This window comes from Aethalodelphis obliquidens, unplaced genomic scaffold, assembly GCF_003676395.1.
Source record: "Aethalodelphis obliquidens isolate GAN/ISIS:26980383/991018 unplaced genomic scaffold, ASM367639v1 scaffold18, whole genome shotgun sequence".
Taxonomy (NCBI): domain Eukaryota; kingdom Metazoa; phylum Chordata; class Mammalia; order Artiodactyla; family Delphinidae; genus Aethalodelphis; species Aethalodelphis obliquidens.
Window position 1 is genome coordinate 17,662,777 of NW_020837962.1, and position 23,822 is coordinate 17,686,598.

The following is a 23,822-nucleotide window of genomic DNA, read 5'->3' on the forward strand; positions in this document are numbered from 1 at the left end:
AAATTAAAAACTCACGAAATAGACAATTTTCTAAGAAACTATTATTGTCAAGATTGGTCTTAGAGGAAGATTACCAATAAGGCTCATGAGCATAGAAATAGTAATAACAATTGAAATGGTGGTTTGCAATATCTCATCCCCAAAGGCTCAGGCCCAGGTGGTTTTTCTAGCAACTATTAACATAAATTCAAAAAACATATATTTTCTATTATATCTTAACTGTTTCTGAAAAAAAATCTTTTAAAGTAGTACTGCATGAGTCACTTTATAAGGATTGAAGAATACTCTTAAGAAAACTAGAAAATAAAAACACAAAGATGCATGCCTTTGTTTCAGAAATATAAACACAGCAACAAAAAATTATTTCCTTGCTGGTTTCACTTCAGGGAAATACTGAGTCATCTTTGTGGTTAATACAAATTCATCTTTGTGGTTAATACAGTTTAAGGGGGCTCTGATTTTAAATGTACCATAAGCCAGTGTAATGCTTCCCATTGACTTGTTCTATACTTGGCCTGCAGTTACAATTGTTTAAAAAGTCGACATTAAGTCAGGGATTTCTTTCTAAATATTGAGAGGAGTGTTTCAGGAGAGAATAACATATACTAATTTTTGCTTGGCAAAATTCCAGGTTGATACTTTAGACTATATTTTATTGTAAGAAGCTGGGAAATGCTTCATCTTGATTCTTTCCTTTACTCCAACTGGCTATGAAGTTGTTCCAATTTACCACCACTGACTGGATACATCTTCATCATAAAATAAATTCCCATTTGTACCTGTATCTATGTGTTAACTCAAATCCTTCCCATGGATATGACCCCCATCCTCACCTCATTACTCACTCTTGTCAGTGAAGAGTCTTTCAGTCTCTGCAGCTGTAATTTTTTTTCCTCACAAATCAAGGGGTCAAGAGGTAGATGGTTGCTGGTGCCCTGTCTTTAGTTCACGTCTGTCAGGACTAAATTCTCTCAGGTTCTTCTGGCCATTTCAACATGGTGGCAAGATGGCCATTGGGTCCTTGTTCAAGGGGAGAAGGAAGAAAGAGGGCAGAGCAGCATCCACATGCTCTGACCCCATCACAGGACCCAAAGCAGGGTCACAGGGCTCCCTGATTCTAAGGGATGCTCAGTGGGTCTCCAGGTCTCTTAGCATGAGGGAAAGGGGAGAGAATGGCTTTTCTGATTTCAAATTCACATATTTCTTTGTTATCAGTAGTAATTCCTTCACTTTTCCCTTCTTTATTTTTCTTTTTCCTTTTTCTTTTCTTTTCTTTCTCTTTTCCTTCCCTCCCTTCCTTCCTTCTTTCCTTTCTTTTTCTTTTTCTGAGTTAAAGTGACTTTTATCTGAGTGCAAAACTGACTTTGTTCCCAAGATTTTAAAACAATTTGTGTCATTATTTTCTATAGATTTCTTTTTGAAATGCCAATTTTCTTTTTCATCCAATGTGTATAAGAGAGAATTTTTTAGATTTCCAAGTAGATTTAAAGTTTTAAAATTTATTTCTCATTTTATTGCATTGTGGACACAGAATGTGGTTTTTGTTATTCATGCTTTCAGCACTGATTGAGGAATTTGGGGTGGCCTAAATTATGGTCATCTTGTAAGTTTTTATTGATGTATAAAAACTTTTATTTTCTTATTTTTTTAAGTAGAGTTTGATGCCTTTTATACCTCTTGGCTCAATTGCTCCTAATAAGTAAAATGGATAATAAGTATAAGGGATCATAGTTCTAAATATGAGACTACAATTCCAAAGCTTCTGGAGGAAAATATTGAAGGTTGCCTTTGAGACCTTGCATCTGTTCTTGGAATAGATGCAAATGCATTAACCACAAAAGAATACAAATTGGGGATTTTGACTTCATCAAAATTACAAATTATTAGTCATTGAAAGACAGGTTTAAGTGGAAATATAGACACAGATGTAGAGAGCAAACATATGGATACCAAGGGGGGAAAAGGAAGTGGGATGAACTGGGAGATTGGGATTGACATATATACACTACTATGTATAAAATAGATAACTAATGAGAACCTACTGTATAGCACAGGGAACTCTACTCAATGCTCTGTGGTGACCTAAAAGGGAAGGAAATCCAAAAAAGAGGGGATATATGTATATGTATAGCTGATTCACTTTGCTGTGCAGCAGAAATTAACACAACAATGTAAAGCAACTATACTCCAATAAAAAGTAATAAAAAAAGAAAGACAGCTTTAAGAAAGTGAAAGGCAAGAAACAGACTGTATTCTCAATAAGTATATTTGACAAAGAACTTTTTCCTAGAATATATAAAGAAATATAAATCAATAAGAAAAAGACAAATGGCCCAATTTTTAAGAAAAGGACAAAAGACTACAACAGATACTTCAAAAGAAAGTATCCAAATGGTCAATCAATCCACTAAAAGGTGTTCAAGTATTGTTACTCATCAGGGAAATGCAAATTAAAACACAGTGAGATCGTGTGCACTTCTATGGAAAAGACAACACCATGCGTTCGCAAGGACGTGGGGCAACTGGGACTCTCAGAGATTCCTGTCTTGGAGTTTACAAACCCTTTAGAAAATGGTTTGGCAATTTCTAACAAAGATAAATGTACACTCACACTAAAACCCAGCCATTCGACTCCTGGGTATATACCCAAGAGAAATGAAAGCAATATATGTTCATTAAATACTTGCACAAGACAATCTGTGTTATATTCATACAGTCAATTGTATACAACAATACAAATGATCAAACTGTTTATATACACAACAACATGGATGGATCTTAAAAAGACTACACACTGCATAATTCTCTATATATGAAATCGCAGAGCAATCGAAACTGTTCTGTGGTTGACAGTAGAGGTCAGGACGTGGTTACCTTGGAGATTGACTGGTAAGGGACATGAGGGGACCTTCTGAGAGGGGAAATGTCTGTATGTTTCTTGACCTGGATGGAGATTACATAAGTTTATACATATGTAAAAATTCATTATGCATTTTACTGTATGTAAACTATGCCTCAATTTAATTAAAAAGTCTTCTTTCTGATGTTTTATCTACTTGATCTGCCCAGAACTAAGAAAGTTGTGTTTAAGGTTCCAATTATTGGTTTAGAGTTCTGTTTCTTTCCCTTTCTCCTTGTGATTCTACAGGTTTTGCTTCTCTATTTTGATGTCAGGTTACTTGGGGTACAGAAAATTCGAATCGTTTTCTCTTCATGATAGAGGACTATCATCATGATGATTATAAAGTAGGCCTCTCTCTCCAATTTAAATCATTTTCCCTTGAGTTTGTCAGATACTAATTTCTTGGTTCTTGCTCTCTTTTTACTTCTAATTTACATGGTATACTTTTTCTCTTCTTTAAAAAAAACTGTGGTAAAATACACATGACAAAATTTGTCATCATTGTTCAGTGTACAGTTCAGTGGCATTAAGTATATTTACATTGTTGTACAGCCATCACCACCCATCCATCTCCAGAACTCTTTTCATCTTGCAAAACTGAACTCGGTACCCGTTAAACAATAACTCTCCATTCTCCCTTCCCACCAGCCCCTGGAAACCATCATTCTACTCTCCATCTCTATAAATTTGACTACTTTGGATACCTCTTATAAGTGGAATCATACAATATTGGTCCTTCTGTGACTGGCTTCTTTCACTTAGTACAATGTCCTCAAGGTTCTTCCACGTTGTAGCAGGTGTCAGAATTTCCTTCCTCTTTATGACTAAATAATATTCCATTGTATGTATATAAGACATTTGGTTTATCCATTCACCCATCTGTAGGCACTTGGGTTGCTTCTGCCTCTTGGTTATTTTGAATAATGATGTCATGGATGTGGGTGTACAGATATCTCTTGTGAGTCTCTGTTTTCAATTCTTATGGGTTTATATCCAGAAATGGAAATGCTGGATCACATAGTAATTCTCTTTTTAATTTTTTGAGGAACCGCTATCCTGTTTTCCATAGTGACCACACCGCTTTACTTTCCCACCAAGCTTGTACAAGGATTCCAATTTCCCCACATCCTCACACATACTTGTTCTTTTCTGTTTATCTGATAGTAGCCAGCCTAATGGGTTTGAGGGGATATCTCATTGTGGTTTTCATTTGCATTTCCCTAATGATTAGTGATGTTGAGCATCTTGTCATGTGATTTTTGGCCATTTGTGTATCTTCTTTGTTTTTTTAAAATAAATTTTAAAATTTATTCATTTATTTATTTTATTTTTGCCTGCATTGGGTCTTCGTTGCTGCACACGGGCTTTCTCTAGTTGTGGCGAGTGGGGGCTACTCTTCATTGCGGTGCGTGGGCTTCTTGTTGCAGTGGCTTCTCTTGCTGCAGAGCACAGGATTTAGGCGCACGGGCTTCAGTAGTTGTGGCACGTGGGCTCAGCAGTTGTGGCTCACAGGCTGTAGAACGCAGGCTTAGTTGTTGTGGTGCATGGGCTCAGTTGCTCTGTGGCATGTGGGATCTTCCCAGACCAGGGATCAAACCCGTGTCCACTGCATTGGCAGGCGGGTTCTTAACCACTGCACCACCAGGGAAGTCCCTGTGTATCTTCTTTGGATAAGTGAGTGTTCAAGCCCTTTGCCCACATTTTAACTTGGAAGTTTGTTTTTTGTTGTTGGGTTATAGGAGTTTTAACATATTCTGGATATTAACCTTTTATCATACACATGATTTGTCTATACTTTCCCCATTCCATGTGTTGCCTTTTCACTCTGTTCATTGTGTCCTTTGATACACAGTTTAATTTTGATGTAGTTTAATTTATCTATTTTTTTTTCTTTTGTTGCCTGTGCTTTTGGAATTAGATCCAAGAAATCATGACCAAATCCAAGGTTATGAAATTTTTCCCTTAGGTTTTTTCTAATAGTTTTATAATTTTAGGTCTTACATTTAGATCTTTTTTCTCCTCCTTTCTGCTTGCAAACATTTCTAATCATTTAGTTCCAGTGTATTGGGGTTTGCTTTTGTATTCAACCTGAGAGTAATCATTCACTTCAATGGATTTATTTTTCAAATTTATTAGCATGAAAGACATGTTAGGTTTTATTTATGTTATTTCATTTTATTTTTCTGCTTCCTTGATTATTCTGCCCTTTTCCCACCTCCTGCACAGTGGAGGAACTATCAACCAACAAAAATGAACAATGATGAACATCGTGATTCTGCTCCGTATGTGTGGGGAAGAGTTTCTGTTGCCTTTATACTTGAATAATAGAATGAAATCTTTACTAGATTGCTTTGACTACAATTTTTCTCCTCAAAGCTTAACATAACATTGCAGTATCTCCTGGCAAAAACTGTTTCCAGGTATTAATGAGCCCAGTCTAGAATTTTTTTCCTTTACAGGCAACCTTCTTCTCTGCTTGTATGGTTCTTGTACTCTTACTATATTTCTCTAACTCTAGTAACTTTTCAACCCATGTTTGGTGTTGATCTTCCTTTATAAATTTCTCATCAATACATTCCTTCAATAGTTACAATAATTCTTTATTGGACAAGCATTGTGACAAGAAATAAGAATAAAATTAAGCAGAAAAAAACCAAACTTCCTACCTACATAGAGTTTATAGTAAAATGGGAAAGACAGCTATTCACTAGATTATCGCATAAATAAATGTAATATGACCACTTAGAGCCTTAATAAGAGGATGGAAACAGCCCAGAAAACTAGAGAAGAATGAGTGGGAATCAACTCATTGAAGAAGAGTATTGGGAGATGCTCAGGGACTTAGCAATTCCATACGTGAAGGCCCCCCCTCAAGCAGGAGGGAGCTTGGTCTCCACAGGGGATTAAAACCTTAGCTGTAACAAGAGTGCCTGGAGATTCAGGCAGGAGTCAGACAGCTCAGAGTCCCATTGGTCACACTGAGGATTTGGGTCCTAGTTATAAGAGCAGCGAAAAACCCCTGAGCAGTTCTAACCCTGTTGGCCAACAATCAGATTTATTTTCTGAGAAGACCACTCTGCCAGTGTTGTGGAAAATGGATAGGAAACAGTGCGAGTGGTTGTGGGTTTACCAGTTAGAAGTACCTGTGTGGTAGCCCAGGGAGAGACGGAGGGAGCACAGGTAGACGGCTGTGTAAGTGGACAAAGTGGATCAACTTGAAACGTAACTAGAAAATGAAATTGACAGAAGCCAGTGCTGAGATGACACAGGAAAACAGAGTTCTCAAAGGTGGTGCCATTCAGGAAGGAAGGAACCCTGGAAGGGGATGGGTTTGGGGCGACAGGGGATCATGAGCTTGGTTTAGGACATCTGAGTTTCGTCCATCTATTTCTTAACTCTTTCAACAAGAATGCACGCCTGTGTGCCAGGCATCGCTGCAGGTTCAGCAATACATATCTGATGAGCAAGTTTGAAGTATCTTCCCCACATCCAGGAGGAGCTTTCAGGTAGGATCTGGAAGATATGGTCTGGAACTCAGGAAGTAGGTCTGAGGTCCGGGTTGGCACTACACATTTATGTGTTATTTATCCATAGGTGATAATTGAAACTGGGAATTAGATGAGATGATTTGAGCCTTAGATACTAGGGTGAGAACATTGCATAAGAGGGAAAAATAAAGGACACCTGGGACCACCCCTGAGGAACATCAACTTTTAAATGGATGTGGTAAGAAAAAGACACTAGGACGGGAGCCAGAGAAAGAGCCGGCAGAGAAGTAGGAGGAAAACAGGGAAGAACTGTACCCCAGAATAAAGGTATGCAAGATGTGCAGGTCAGCAGGACTGAATTTGACCAAGAGGTCAAGTCTAATGAGACCTGAGTAATATCCCCTCTAACATGGAAGTTATCACTGACCCACCAGGGCTGTTCCATTAGAATAATGGGGTCAGAGGTCAGTGTGGAGTTGGTGAAGGGGGAGTGAAAGGTGAGGACATTGAGATGGCATGTTTGGAGCCTTCTTTCAAGGGAGCCAGGAGCCCAAGTTCAAACCCTGATGCAACCATTTATTAGCTGGTGACCTTGGGCAGGTCACCCTCTGTGACTCCATTGTCTCATGGGTAATAATGGGGTGATGTAGGACCTGCCTCATGGAGTGTGGGTGAGGATTGCATAAGACAATACATGGAAAGTACTTTTAAAATTTCCTGGATTACAAGGGCTTGATAAACGTTAGCTTTAGTGAACATTATACATGGGGTCAGAGGAGGTTGCGATTAATAAGTCTTTCCTTTCCTTCCTCCTCCTTCTTCCTCCTTCTCCTTTTTCTTTTCTAATGACAGACTTGAGCATTAGCCTCCATATGTTATGTTTTTATTTATTCTAGGAAATCAAACCCATTTTGTCCTGACCCTGGTTATTTGGGAAGTGTTGATGATTTTACACACACACACACACACACACACACACACACACACACACACACCTATACACATATTCAAATGGACATTTTTTCCAACGGAGAGTCTGTAAGCCAAGTAAAAATGGTATATGCAAGCAACCAGTGGTGCCTAAAATTTGATGAGTATTTTATACCAAATGTAAAATAGATAGCTAGTGAGAAGCAGCCTCATAGCACAGGGAGATCAGCTCAGTGCTTTGTGACCACCTAGAGGGATGGGATGGGGAGGGAGGGAGGGAGATGCAAGAAGGAAGAGATATGGGAACATATGTTTATGTATAACTGATTCACTTTGTTTTAAAGCAGAAACTAACACACCATTGTAAAGCAATTATGCTCCAATAAACATGTTAAAAAGTTTTTGATGAATATTTTAAAGAGAACTTTGACACTATAGTGATTATTTCTGAAGCAGATATTTTTCTGAAAAATGCTTGTCTTCCATCCAGAAAAAGGAAAACTATGAGTTGCTTCTCACAGTGAACTGAGTAGAGGTTGGAAGAATCTCTTCTTGCAGCCAATCTGAACTCTTTTACGCGATGAAACTAGGATATGAGTATACATAGGTATATATGTATGTATTTCTACTGTTAGTCTATCTTTATTCGTTTAACAAATTTTCTTCACATGGCACCTGGCAGAGGACTTGTGATACTAAGGAGAGTGAGTGGCAGACATGCGCATTCGCTGAGGACTTGGCTGCTGGGGAGAAAGGATACAGGAACAGAATCGTCGGAGGTCACAGGGTGAGGGTCTCCTATGATGCTTCAGCTGCACCGCAGCTGTGCGGGGTGCTGCCCCTTCCCAGAGGTCTCTCTGATCCAGGTCTTGGAGGATGAGTTCCCAAGCTGGGAAGAGACAGGGAACACCCTGGGCTCCTGGAACAGTCCGTGCAAAGACTCAGATGCACAGAGGGAAATGGGAATTTGGGAATCGTGAGGACTCCAGCAGCCAGAGAACACCACTCCTGGGGGAGAGGGGGCGGTACTAAGCCTCCATCCATCTCACTTCTCCCCAAGCATTTTGTGATGCTTTGTGACCATTTTATTTCTACTCCCTGACAGTTTAATTTTCTAGGATACGTTCCCACTAGGGCCTGGTTAGGTAGAATACCAGTATACGTTTATTTAATCATCATAAGTTGGCTGCAGGCCAAAGCAGTGCTTGTAAACACCTTTATAAAATAAGGAGAACCTTCCTGGATTCTTCAAAGTACTAAATCTGTCTTGCACAAGGCGGATGTTAAATGCCACCCCCCACCCTACCCCGCTACGCCACTGCTAAAGCAGATGTGGAGAATATTTAACATAAGCGATTGTTGTGATAAAATTTTAGAGTAGAGAGTTACTAAGCTTGAAAAACAAGAACAAGTTACAAGAACTTTTGAAGAAATCTTTTTTTTTTTTTTTTTAAGGACAGGCAGAAACTGGCTGAGTCGCTTAAAGAGTTTGAAAGTGATATCCCACCTGCATCATGATTTCCACCAAGTCCCTCCTGGGGGTGACGCCCCCCCTGTGGTGTCACTGGAAAGGCATAGGCTCTGTGCTTTCAGGGCTCCAGCTTGGTTTTCATGGAGTCAGGATTGGCATCCCTGGCCAGTTGGCAGAGTTTTCTGGAAAGAGGCTGAGTCGAAGGGACTTTGATGCTTTATGTTTCCCGATGACTGTCAAGTGAGGGAAGGCTTGAATGAAGGTTCATGGTTGTGCCATTCTCTGTAATTGAAAATGCTACATAAAAAATAAAATATGTCAACAGTTCCTGCTGCCTGCGTTGCATCCCGGAGGGCTGTGGACATTTTAAGTTATCCCTGCGACTTAAAAGAATTATAACCACAGAGGTTGTGAAGGACAGCTGGTTTGCAAAGCTGCTTTGGGTAAACCTGTCACAGCTCATGAGTAAACAGAATCTGAATACAGACGCTGCACGTAGGGGAAATCAATTGCTTTTTCTACAAAATTAAAGGAAGAGTTTTGCTCAGGGCGATGTGACGATGCCTTGCAACTGTTCTGCATTAAGTGCAACTTTCTTCTTGCTTTCTCGCCGCCCAACTTTCCTTTCTTCTACAGCGAGCCGTTGAGGTTGTGTACTGTGCACTGGGAATATCTAAACTGGAAATAATTAAAATATATATTTCATTTATAGTGGGCCTTATGTGAGGAGAAGGAAAGATTGCCACAGCTTCCTGACTATATGAGTTAATGATGTGTTCTGCATTTTCTTAATTTTCCACATTTTAACGGCCTCTGTTCCTTATTTGGGGGCAGGGAACTCTGAGAGGCATGGGATACAGACTCACTCGGGCAAAAACTCTCAGCTCGAAAGAATACGAGGGGATGGCGTGGAGAAAGTCAAGTTACTCATGTGGTTCCTTGACGTTACTTTCCTCCAGTTTCTTCCTTCAGTGTCAGAGCTAGCCTATTATCAAGGATGAGTTTCAGACTGGAGAATGGTTTAAAGCCATTGTGGTACTCCATTAGGATGTGTTTTTAGAAGATGATAAATAAGTGAACTTTCAAAATGAAGTTCCAAAAATAATTATAAATAAAGGAAAGTACAGACCCCCTACAGAAAAACAACAAACCCACAACTCTGTGTGCATGTGTGTGTGTGTGTGTGTGTGTGTGTGTGTGTTGTAAATACATTAGATACATGTCCACAGTGGAATGAAGTCATTGGTAGGTTAAGACAAACACCCAATTAATTTGGACATCATTTTGATGGAGACTAAGCTAGCATAAACAAAGCCAGAAATAGGATACAAAGGCTAAACTGATTATAAATCTTGGGGCTTATTTGTATGACTGGGTTGCATAACTGAAGCTTATAAAGGAAAGAGTGTCCTACATTGAGTTACAAGTGTGCTTTTGGTTGTGGTTAACTATAAAGAGAAGAAATATGAAAGTCATTCATGTTTGCAGATAGGAACTCCATGGGGGAAATCCAAGAAATCAGGATGCATTCTTATTTATCCTGTGATTTTTCAAATTGCAAAGAAATATTATTTCTAGAAAGGATTCACTTAAAGATATCAAAAGGCAATGAATCAAAAACTAAAGCACAGGGCTTCCCTGGTGGCGCAGTGGTTGAGAGTCCTCCTGACGATGCAGGGAACACGGGTTCGTGCCCTGGTCCGGGAAGATCCCACGTGCCGTGGAGCGGCTGGGCCCGTGAGCCATGGCCGCTGAGCCTGCGCGTCCGGAGCCTGTGCTCCGCAACGGGAGAGGCCACGACAGTGAGAGGCCCGCGTACCGCAAAAAAAAAAAAAAAAAGTCAGTGACAGGATGAAAATGTATCTTCCCCAATTGAAACCCATAGCCTCTGGCTCAGAACTGGGCTTTGAGGGCAGAGTATGAACATTCTCTTCCAAATTGCCTGGCATCCTGGCACCAGACAGTAGATTTCTCTTTAATTACATCCTAACATCCCGGTAACTGGGTGATTATGAATGTTCATCTCGTTGAATGGAATCTGAATTTACAAAGACTGATCAGAAAAAGAAAATTTCTAATGGTTGTGAAAGAGGAACAAATATGGAGAAAGATGAATTGATTCTGCCTCAGGTTGGAATCTTCCTGAAACTGCCCTGAGACAAGGATTTGGGCACAAGCAATTTACTGGGAAGTAATCCCAGGAAGCTGTGAGCAGGCAGAACGAGAGACAGGGAAGAGGAGGAAGCCAACAGAGCATGCCATGTGGCCCCCTGGGGTGCACACCTTGGGCAGCCCTGGGAAATGATGCAGAGTGGTCCCACCCGATGGAGACATATGTTGGGGGAACAAGGGGCATCTCTCTTGGGCTTCCCTGTCTGCTAACAGAGCATAGGTACGGGGCAGTAGGAAGTCTCTCCCTTGAAGGGGTGAGAGCAGCCCTGCCTGCCAGGAGCTGAATGCCCAGGGCTGGCTTAAGCTTGTGGGAGCACAATGGTGTGAGGCTAAGACAAAGTTGGAATCTTGATGTAAACCTACTGTGACCTTTTTATTCCATGGGAACAGACTGCTGTACTCCAAACCTGTACCCCTTTGTCTTATAGTCATGTACTACTTGTTCTGGAGAGATGCCAGGCAAGAGCATAGAACATGTGTGCAAGGACATGAACATATCTGGTAAAATAGATTCACAGTTACATCATGTATGATGCATGCCTCACTAACAGTGAATCGGACATCAGCTGTGTTCATAGCCAAAGCTTTGTTCATTTTATTATCCTGTCATCACAGACAACTCTTACTTTGCCTGTGTTTCCTGACTAGGAGAAAAGGATGCTAGGGAGTGCATCTCAGTGAGTCAGAGAGCCTTGTGCACCCCTGGATTCCTCCTGTGATCCCTCCCTTTTTATCTACAAACATGTGTGCACGTCATGTCACCAACGGACAACTGAGACGCTAGAGTAACCCTGTGTGGAAAGATGGTACCGTCTTTCTCTGTCATCACGCCTTCTCACCCCTAACTCAGCATGCCGGCCCCTTTACTTAACAAGGAATGAGCAGCTGTGACTGACAGGGATGGTTGGACACTAATGAGGGAAACCAACCCATCTTCTCTCCGCATCTACAATCCCGCCCTCCTGCACGTAAATCCAGGTTATTGCTCACAGTTAGAACTGATAAGGGCTCCAGGCCACCTTATTATGCACACTAGATGCTACCGCAGCACCACAGAAGAGCATCTGATAAATGGTTTGGATAAATTATCTGTCCCTCAAATAAATAGTCTTAGCAGTTGCAGAGGAAAGTACTCTTGTCCTTGCCTCCCCATGTGTCAGAGACACCAAAAGCTACAGAAGCAACCGGAAACTCATGTTCTCCTGATGGGTAATCCGATTCTTCTCTAGACAAGACGTGTGAACTCTTACCTCTGTGTCCCGGCACCATGAACTCTACAGACTCGCTGAATGGGTGGTGGAGACCTGGATCCATCTTCTTACAAAAAGCTTGGTCCAGGTGGTCCTCAGCATTGGGCAGAAAAAAGGAGAGGAATTTACTGTCTTAATAAGTGAGCCAAGGGCTGATTCTGATGTATGCCCTTCTCGAGGCTTCACCTTGGCAATGAGGATATACACACCTATAAAACTGAGGAAGTGTTATTTGTTTTAATTCCTGACCTCATTTGTGATTCATCAATGTGGCTGGTGACACTACAGATAGATTTCAGATCTTTTGGGTTTCCCTGTTTCACAGTACTTAACTGCTCTGCACACCCCCTGTAATGGGCTGAATTGAGCCCTCCTCCTCCCCCCCAAATTGTATTTGGAGATAGGGCCTTTACAGAGGTAATTAAGGTTAACTGAGGTCAGAAGGGTGGGCCACGATTCTGACAGAATTGGTGTCCTTCTAAGAAGAGGAAGAGGCACCAGCAGACTCTCTTTTTATGCCTACACATGGAAGAAAGACTTTGTCAGGAAACAGTAAGATGGTGGCCTTCTCTGGCCAGGAAGAGAAGCCTCACCAGACACCAACCCTTACAGCACTTTGATCCTGAACTTCTAGCCTCCAGAGCTGTGAAAAAATAAGCTTCTTTGTTCAAGCCACTCAGTCTGTGGTAGTGTGGTAGTTTGTCATGGAAGGCCCAGTAGGCAGCTGCATCTCCACTCCTCTTGTAGGGTAAGGGATGAAGTGTGTATGAACTTGGTTTCATCTCTTCTGCTATGTTGGAACCTGCTCTGAAAGCATTTTTTTTCATGACTTTGCATGACACTTGGGATCAAAATTTATATCTTTTAGAAAAAAATCAATTGGGTAGAATCTTGCAAAACATGCATTTGGTGGGGCAGGGGTGCCTTTCAACTTGAAGAGGTTTGGGATCCCTGATGATCTGAAGAGCTTGATCTGATGATCTGATCGGCTGAGCTATAAACAGGCCTATGCTGTAGAGGTGTTGATCCCTCCCCGTGGAGCTGGTTTCTGACATGACTGGGAACTTGTAGATACTGGATGACTCATCCAGGAAAGTAAAGGGATTGAAATGCCCTGTATGTTCCCTCCCCATATTGGCTACTTTTGAGATACTTTGGGGTCAGATCAAATGATCAGCTGTAGGAGACCAAATGGAATGGTTTGAATCAAGTAAATGTTTGGAGACCATTGTGCAGTTTGCTTCATGGGGCCATGGTTCTATGGATGGGGAGTAGCATCAAGAAGTTCAAATAGGGACTTCCCTGGTGGTGCAGTGGTTAAGAATCTCCTGCAAATGCAGGGGACATGGTTTCGAGCCCTGGTCTGGGAAGATCCCACATGCCGCGGAGCAACTAAGCCCGTGCGCCACAACTACTGAGCCTGAGCTCTAGAACCTGCGAGCCACAACTGCTGAGCCCACGTGCCACAACTACTGAAGGCTGTGTGCCTAGAGCCCGTGTTCTGCAATAAAAGAAGCCACTGCAATGAGAAGCCTGTGCACCGCAAGGAAGAGTAGCCCCCGCTAACCGCAACTAGAGAAAGCTTCCGTGCAGCAATGAAGACACAACGCAGCCAAAAATTAAATAAATAAATAAGAAGAAGCTGAAAGACTAGTAAATTACCATCGTGCTGTGGAAACTGGATGTGGATGTCAGCTGAGTATTTGCTGCTACCAGTAGAGATGTGAGTGTGAAACACAGAGAGAGACAACTGAGGCCATTAACATCCTAACATCTTTGTTAATAAAAGGCATGGTCCTACCCACTCAGTTGACTTTCTAGGACTCTGTAACTAGAGGCTGAATTAAAATGTAAGACTGAATTGTAATGGTTTAAATATTTAACACGTAATTTAACTGAAAATACTCTATGGCAGTCATGGAGGTGTGCTGTTGGGATATTTCTCTAAGAAAGAACTTGCCGACCAGCTGTGAGGAGAACAGACAGCAGTTCTGGAATCTGCTGCAGCATTTGTAGTGGACCAGGAAGCCTCCGGTCAGTGACGGAGCATCCTGGGGTCTGCCTGTTTCTGCCAGTCTCTGGAGTTTCTTTTTATTTTCTCAGGTCTGTCCTGCGGGCTGAGGCTCCTCCTACCCAAGCCTCTTTCCTTCCCTCCTCCCATCACCGGAGACCTGCAGAATGATCTGAAGGCTTCCCTCCCCACTCCTGCCCCCTCCCTTATCTGTCAGAGGTGTTACTTCCACTATGTCTCTGGTATTTGTAACTCTGCCTTGGCATTTGCTTCCTGAAGGACCCAACTGACATTCACTGAATAAGGTAAAACAACTTGTATTTCACCTCTGGCTTTTTATATAAACTCCTACTTCACGGAAGCCAGTTGAAGGGCCAGGGAAAACCATAGAGGAACCCAGAAACTTTGGGGGGGGGGTTGTTATTGCATTTGAGAGCCAGCAAATAGGTTTCCTTTTTTTTTTTTTTTTTGACTCAGTCTAACTACCTAATTTATAAAGCTACTAAGTGCCCTGAATTTACTTTGCATTTGAAATACTATCATGATTATCTGTTGGTCTCTTCGTAGCTGTATAACCAAAGAACTATCACATAGTAATCTGGGTTACTTTAAGCCAAATGACTCAAGCTTCAACTGGATTTCATATGGCAATATTTTAACCATAAATGTCATAAAGGAGTTTCATCATGGAAAGATTTATTAATCACGGTACTGCTGTTTTTAGACCTTGGTGGAAAGCAAAGCATCATCTGTGAATATTTTTTGCTGACTTTAGATCTCTCAGAAGTGTAGCAGCCACCACGCCCACCACAGAAGAAGAAAGGCAATGGATGGTTCATTTCTTACTTATGTTCCATTATGCAACCTCTCTCTATGGAAAACAAAGGGTCCACAGGGTTCAAGAAACTTTAAACACAATCATCAGTAACCACTGCTTTATATAATGGCAGCAGCCACTCTTGGTAATTCAAAGGCAACATACCAACTTGTTATGTTGGGTTGACCATTAACTCCAAGGGCAAAATTGCAGATCTGCTGGAATCTGCAGTTATCTGAGTTTTGATGATTATGAAAGGGTTGATTTGGATTTTGATAGTCTTTTTATTACCCAGAAAACCACACTGTCTGCTAAAACAGATTGAAAAAGAAAAGACAGGTAGGCATATATGATATTGTATTTCTAAAAGTACAATTAAGAAAACAGAGGTCTAAACAGAGAGTCAAGACACTTGACCACGTGAATCCTGTTTTGTTCAGGGAAAGTTATTTTGAACTGAAGAATGGTCTATATTGCAGATGTTAAAATGTGGCTTAATTTCTAAAATTTGCATATAGGTATACAAGCTAGTGGCTAGCATTTTTTCCCAAGACTAGATGGAAATAAAATCCATGGAATAAAAATCCTGTCTCTTTCTAGCTGTGTGATCTTGGACAAGGTAACCTCTCTGAACCTCTGTTTTCTCATGTATAAAAATGGTGACCCTGGTACCCAGCTAATGGAACTGCTGTGAGGATGTTGGGAGGACATATATGCTCAGAGTGAGCTTTAAACAAATGATTCCAGACATAAATGGTGGTAAGGATGATGGTGAAAAAAATGCAAAATATATATATGAAATGTTGGAAAAGTACTTGAAGTCTTATTTACAGTAACCATTTTGTTTCTTGAAACTATTTTTTAAAATGAAAAATACAAGAAACTCTAGCCCAGTCAAGTAATAATTGTTAAAAACTCTGAATCAGTGGGATTCATTTAATAAGGTGGATGGGGTATTCTGAGAAACTTTAAGATGGTCACTAAATTTATTTGAGTATTTACTGTAGGATTTGCTACGTAATTGTGATTGAAAATATGTTTCTCAACTATTTCAGAAGTAAATACAGTTAGTTCCATCCCCCCCGATCTCAAGTGTATTAATAAATCTACTCAGTAAGTGGTTTTTATTTCTTCTTTTTCTTTTTAATTCCGAGAAGAAAATTTGAAGATCATGTTGAAATAGAGCCAGATGGTCAGATCTGACTTTTCACATTAGGTGAATGCTCATAATTTTCTTTATCCTGAAACAACCACAAAAGCAGAAATCATGGTGAATGGCCTCCAAGAACATCAAATCCAGATAATCTCAGGGGTTTTATGTTCTGTCAAACATTTCATCAAATGGCATGAGAAACATATCTTTCATGTCCTTTTCATTTTTAAAAAGGCTGTATCCTTTATATTAGGGGAAAGTAGTTTTGATATGTGTTTTAAATTACTGCATATAATAACAGTCTCTAGAAATGTATCTTTCTTTTTTTAAGCCAATGCAAAGTTTTTTCTATAAGCATAGTCAATTCATTTAATTCTCTTTCAGATAAAACTTTAAAAATCTGAGATCACTCTCTTCCACCTTATATAAAACAAAGAAACCGTTATGATTTTAGGTATGCAAGAATTTTTCATCCTTTTCCACTGGATGGAATTTAAAAAAATTGATGAATAGGTTACATATAGTAGGTCAAGATGATAACTAATCTGATTTTTAAAAAAAGAAACATAGGCTTGTGCAGCAGAAGAATTGGGAAATGTGTTATCTAAATATGTCATGGGAAATATGGACTTTAATCTGTAACATATGTGGAGTTTAATCATTAAGCAATGAATTCCTCTTCTGAGGTCTGTATGGCGAGTATCAATGAATATAATATTTTTTGAGCTGAATGAAATGCCCAAGACCAATCTCTCAAGATTTAATTACCCACTTAAAAGTCCCCAGAGTTTTTGAAGGAAGCCCCAGGACCCATAGATCAAGCTCCTTGGTGGTTGCTCTGCATTGGAAGGTGAACCGACAGCAAGGGGTCTCCTCTATCTGGAATTTTGAAGTAGGTCATGCAGAACAGAGAGCCTGCCCCATGCCCAATCATCAGTGCCCTTGTAGATCCCACAAACCCAAGGGCCTGACCTCCCGATGGTGATGTGAATAATTGAATACAGTAACAACATTAACTTCCAATTAATGAGATTGGAGCTGAGAGAATAAGGTCACATGACAGGGAGACATGGAGGTGGAAGGTGGGTCCACCTTAGAAAGAATCTTCAGGAAAGGCTTTTCTAAGGAGATACCATCTGAGCTGAGACCAGATAGAAAGGAGGAGCCTCCCTGAAGGAACAGCAAGTACCATCTCCTGAGGTGAGGCAGAGCTTGGCAGGTGTGAGCAGGGGCGATGGGGCCAGTGTGGATGGAGGGCAGGGCCTGAGAGATGGAGTGACTAGCTGGACTGGGAGGCCATGCTTAGGACTTTGATGTTCTTGGAAGAGAACTCATGGGAAGCACTGAAGGATGGAAAGCTGGGTACTGACATAAGCTGATTTATTATTTTAAAAGCTTCCTCCATCAGCAATCCAACACGGTGGAATAGCTTCCAGTTAGGAAGTCTTATAGCCCAATCCATAGTTACGGTGATGGTGGTGTGAATCGTGGTGGGGGCAGTGAGGTGGCGGGCAATGAGCTGACATGACCGGCAGGTGAAGTCAAGGTGAGGTCAACGTGTGGGATGTGAGAAGGGAGGGTTTCGCCTCAGCAAACTGGCTGGTAAAGAGACCAATGAGTGAGATGCGGACTTTGGGTGAAGAAGGGGTTTTAAGGATGATGTTCAGGAGATTTATTTTGGAGATATTAATTTTGAGAAAACATTTGGACAACCAGTCCCAGATTTCCAGCAGGCAGATTAGATACTGGTCCATGATGCCTTATCCACAATTCGAGAATCAATAAACCTCCAAGAAATGGAAAAATTTTCATAACTCTTTTGACAGACTTGAACCAACATGAGGCAGCCCTGGTTTATTCCTCTGGCACCATTCATATATTCGAAGCAGAGATATTGATGTGTGTGATCACAGGGTGCACCCCCAGACTCCACTGGGGTGCAGCATGCCATGCACACCAGATTAGTTTTCTAAAATTCCCAAGGTTGAAACACATTTACCTCTCTCCCCTGCCCCCATGTGTTGCATGAGGACCTGTGGATTTCTGTAAAGTCTGGAAGTAAGTGGAAGGGGTAATTCTGGAGAGGCACACTGGGGACCTGGAATCCTCAAGGGAAAAGGAAAAGGGGGTAGATTTGGGCAAGTCATGATCACTCTCTGAAGTTTCAATGGGATTTTCAGCAAAAAGACCCTGACTTCTTGAAAACTCCAGTGTGCCCTGAAGACTTGTTGGGAGGATGTAGGATCTCCCTACAGGGCAGCATCCAGCCCTGGGAGGTGTCAGTTCTGCTCAGCCCCTAAACTCTAGTTTGGCAGGAGAAAGCATGCTTTCAGAGTCCACCATCCTGGTTTTAATGGTTCAGCACAGCCTTCTGACTAGGATTTTAGGGGATTGTTTTTATGCTATATGGTTATTAATTATAGCTTAGAAATTATTTTATGTATGAAGTGCTTTTTATTTATTAAGACCAGCATAAATTTTCCCATGACATTCAGGGTATAAAATGCCATGGTTCTGGGCTTCCCTGGTGGCGCAGTGGTTGAGAGTCTGCCTGCCAATGCAGGGGACATGGGTTCGTGCCCCGGTCCGGGAGGATCCCACGTGCCGCGGAGCGGCTGGGCCCGTGAGCCATGGCCGCTGAGCCTGCACGTCCGGAGCCTGTGCTCCGCAATGGGAAACGCCACAATAGTGAGAGGCCCGCGTACCGCAAAAAAAAAAAAAAAAAAAGCCATGGTTCTTTCTCTTTTTTTTTAAAGTTATCAAATTAAATTCAGCTTGAGCTCCCACTCACCAGCCTAGGGAAGAAATCCAGGATCTGTGATGTTTTGGGGGGGATCCTTCCTCCATCCTCTCCCCTAATTCCAGAGAGCCTAAGGGATTACTCAGTCAGGGAAAATGGGGATGTCCCTGTCTTCACATGTGAGTGACTGGCCGTCATTGCAATTGCTTCTGGCTCAGGCCCCCTGGTCCACCTGAGGCTGGCCAGCTCCCTATAAGCCATGTCCACCCCCTGAGCCCTCTGCTGCTGGGACCTGGCATTTGTAACTCCATGGGATTCACTCGTGTAGGTAGGACTTGGAGTTATCTGGCCTTCCCCATTTGTGGAATTTTTTTTTTTTTTTGGCGGTATGTGGACCTCTCACTGTTGTGGCCTCTCTTGTTGCAGAGCACAGGCTCTGGACGTGCAGGCTCAGCAGCCATGGTTCACGGGCCCAGCCACTCCACGGCATGTGGGATCTTCCCGGACTGGGGCACGAACCCGTGTCTCCTGCATCGGCAGGTGGACTCTCAACCACTGCACCACCAGGGAAGCCCCCCATTTGTGGAATATTGCCCTTCTCTGCAGCAGCATCTTGCCTGGGAGCAGGCCCTCCAATCTCTGACTATGAAAGCCCCTAGCTTCCCTCCACACCACCAACCTGGACAGTCCTCCAGTCCTCCTCATCCTCAAAGGTAGGAGAAAGGTGCACTTTGCTCCAGGTAAGGCTATAGCAGCGACATAAACACAAGATACCAGCAAGTTTTTCATACCCCTTAACAGACTAAACAGACCTAGAAAACAAACAACAACAAAAAATCTTGTGCTCACTTCAGTAGCACATATACTAAAATTGGAACAATACAGAGAAGATTAGGATGGCCCCTGTGCAAGGTTGACATGCAAATTTATGAAGCATTCCATACTTTTTTCTGACTTCAGACTATACTATAAAGCTACAGTAATCAAAACAGTTTGGTACTGGCACAAGAACAGAAATATAGATCAATGGTACAGGATAGAAAGCCCAGAGATAAATGCACTCACCTAGGGTCAACTAATCTATGACAAAGGAAGCAAGAATATACAATGGAAAAAAGACAGTCTCTTCAATAAGTGGTGCTGGGAAAACTGGACAGCTACATGTAAAATAATAAAATTAGTACACTCCTTAACACCATATACAAAAATAAACTCAAATGGATTAAAGACCTAAATGCAATACTGGATACTATAAAACTCTTAGAGAAAAACATAGGCACAACACTCTCTGACATAAATCTCAGCAATATCTTTTTTGATCCACCTCCTAGAGTAATGAAGATAAAACCAAAAATAAACAAGTGGGACCTAATTAAATGTAAAACCTTTTGCACAGCAAAGGAAACCATAAGCAAAACAAAAAGAAAACCAACAGAATGGGAGAAAATATTTGTAAACGAAGCAACCCACAAGGGATTAATCTCCAGAATACACAAACAGCTCATGAAGCTCAATATCAAAGAAACAAACAACCCAATCAAAAAATGGGCAGAAGATCTAAACAGACATTTCTCCAAAGAAGACATACAGATGGCCAAAAGGCACATGGAAAGATGCTCAACATCACTAATTATTAGAGAAATGCAAATCAAAACTACAATGAGGTATCACCTCACACCAGTCAGAATGACCATCATCGAAAAATCTACAAACAATAAATTCTTGAGAGGGTGTAGAGAGAAGGAAACCCTTCTACACTGTTGGTGGGAATGTAAATTGGTACAACCGGTATGGAGAACAGTATGGAGATTCCTTAAAAAAGCAAATATAGAACTACTATATCATCCAGCTATCCCACTGCTGGACATACATCCAGAGAAAACCATAATTCAAAAAGATACACGCACTCAAGTGTTCACTGCAGCACTGTTTACAATAGCCAAGACATGGAAGCAACTTAAATGTCCATCGACAGATGAATGGATAAAGAAGATGTGGTACATATGTACAATGGAATATTACTCAGCGATAAAAACAAATGAAATAATACCATTTGCAGCAACACGGGTGAACCTAGAGATTGTCATACTGATTGAAGTGAGTCAGACAGAGAAAGACAAATGTCATATGATATCATTTGTGCTTATATGTGGAATTAAAAAACATGGCACAAATGAACTGATTTACAAAACAGAAACAGAGTCACAGATGTAAAAAACAAACTTATGGTTACCAGGGGGAAAGGTGAGGAGGGATAAATTGGGAGATTGAGATTGACATATGCACTATATATAAAATAGATAACTAATAAGGACCTACCGTATAGCACAGGGAACTCTACTCAATACTCTGTAATGACCTATATGGGAAAAGAATCTTAAAAAGAGTGGATGTATGTATATGTATAAATGATTCACTTTGCTGTACACCTGAAACTAACACAACATTGTAAATCAGCTATGCACCAATAAAAATGTGAAAAAAATCCTACAAATATCTGTTCATTGCAATGTTTTCAGTGTATAAAACATAAGATGCTCTGTAGAATTACGATGCAAAGGGAAGGAGAGGAAAAGTTTTGAGGAAACTTTAGGCAGCTTTCCCTCCAGTTTTATCTCTCATGCTGGCTCTGTGTCCTGTATTTCTATAGTGACATAGCTGAGGTGTTAGAGTATGTGCAGATTGTGTCTTGTTTTCTTTCAATAATTTTGGATTGTCATGCTTCATTCTCAGGAAATATGTCTGAAAAGGAAGTGAGGATGCCAGCCTCATAGTTTACACCTAGAACAGGACAAACAAGCCTCTCTCTTCCCTCAGCCAGGCACACACGGTCTCAAAGAGACTTGTGGGCATAAAAGAAGGCTAAAAATAAAACAAGACTATAAACATCGTTTCATGGTGGCATCTGCAGGAACTGATTTTCTTAACCATTTCTCTCGACTGTTTCCCCTTTTTCACAGATTTTTGTAACTCTCTCATTAATGTCTAGCTATATTTCTAAATTTTTCCTTAGGAAAAACAGTTTGAAGTCAAAGACCTTGGTCAAAGGACATGAACTTTTTGGTTAGCATTTGTTCAGTACAACACTTTTCTCTGAAAATGATATATTATCATCTTAAAATTTGGAAAATACAAAAAAAAACCCCCCGTAAAACGAATAACATAAAAATCGTAAATATTCCGATAACCTAGAGAAAATTACTGTCAGTACTGTGACATCTATAATCCCATATGATTTTAACATGTGTTTCTGCTTCTTTTATTAATGTTACTTACTGTTAATTGTATTTTTCCATATCATTAAATATTATTTGAAAACGTGATTTAAAGGGCCTGATCTCCCTCACACATCATAACACATTGAGCAGTTTCCCTTTCGTTGGCTTTACTTGGCTGTTTCCCTCCTCTTTACTATCTCAAACACTATGGCCATCAAAACCCCAGGGTTGAATCTTGAAACCTCTACCAGCTCAGGGCCACCTCAGGGATGAGGACGTTGAAACCAGGAACCAGGACATGCGCAGAGGTCTCTTCAGGCTGCTGTCGGCACATCTGCATACTCCAGGCAACTGCCAGGAGGTGCCTCTCTGGGTGGATGTGCCTCCCCTGAGGGGACCGATCAGAGAACAGGGCCCCTTTCCTAGGGCTGGCGCAGCCTTGCAGATACATAATGGAGTAAGCAGAGTTGGGCTAGGTTTGGGCACCCACCTTCTTGGCCATGTGCATTTATTGCAGTCAACAACCTGGTCAACCTTACAGAGCTGTCATGCTACATGTGACTTTTTACCCAAAGTAAATGACAGAACTGCTTGGCAGATCCAAATGTGGTCAACCCCAGCTCTGCTGCTCCTTTAGCTCCTTCAAAATGCCTTCCTAATCAGGTCAAGAGGCTAGCATTCTGGGTGGGGTTTCTACATCTCTTGCTATGCAGTATTCACGGCCAGGCACTGATCAGAGTACATTTCATTTTTGAGAAAGCAGTCACCACAGGATTATCTAAATGTTCCATTCAGGCAACTGCGTGTATTGTCTGGCGTTCTAATTTACCCAAACTTTGTGATATTAAAAAGTCTTAAGTTATGGACTGCAATTAAAAAACAAATTACTGTGGTCTTTGGGATCCTTAGGAAATGTCTCCTCAGCCAGTTCAACCGGGCAAATTGTTAAAAACAACAAGAATCTTGAACATCATCAGATGTGAGGGGAACAGCTATAAGCCAATTACTTCAGGGATCGCTGCTGATTTTGACGTCCCACCAGGATGTCCTGGAATTTTGTCCTAACCTAGTCATAGATTTCCTTTCAAAACTTGGAAAGCAGCTTCCACCCAAAGGCAGACAGAGGATGGGAAAGTGACAGTGAAATGAGAACCAAAGAGTTCAAGTGTCTATTTTATGCCCTTTAACCAGTCCTTTCTGTTGTGTATTTTGGCATGTGATTTTTGGACATATTGACTCTATCTTTGCAAAATTGAAAGCTGATTCAAAGCCACGCACTCAGAAAGAGACTGAAAGGCAATTGTACTTTATTACCCCTCAATTTTTGCACAGAAATTTCATTGTAATAATTGTTCTAGACTGATGGATTCCCCATTGAAAACTGGGTTCAAAAAGTGGCTTTAATAGAAAATCGCCTGGATTATAAAACAGCGCCTAAAAAACACCCAGCAGACAGAAACAGAAGCACTCCTTCAGGTCTGGTGTGGTGTCTAGTGGACTTGCTCTGCACTCTTTTTTAACTTTCTATTTTGAAATAATCTCAGACGTAAAAGTTTCAAAATAGTACTAAGAATGTCTATATACCTTCACCCATATTCTCCAAATGTCAGCATTTGGAGAATATGGGTGAAGGTATATAGACATTCTCCCATTTTCTTTATTGTTCTGGT

The 23,822-nt window shown here is 41.1% G+C and overlaps 1 non-coding gene across 1 annotated transcript; it reads left to right on the forward strand.

The window, feature by feature from the left end:
• The first annotated feature begins 19,775 nt into the window (after nucleotides 1–19,775).
• LOC113626637 (U6 spliceosomal RNA) lies at nucleotides 19,776–19,882 on the forward strand. The gene has a single exon (XR_003435194.1). It is a non-coding gene; the product is annotated as a U6 spliceosomal RNA (small nuclear RNA).
• The last annotated feature ends 3,940 nt before the right edge of the window (nucleotides 19,883–23,822 follow it).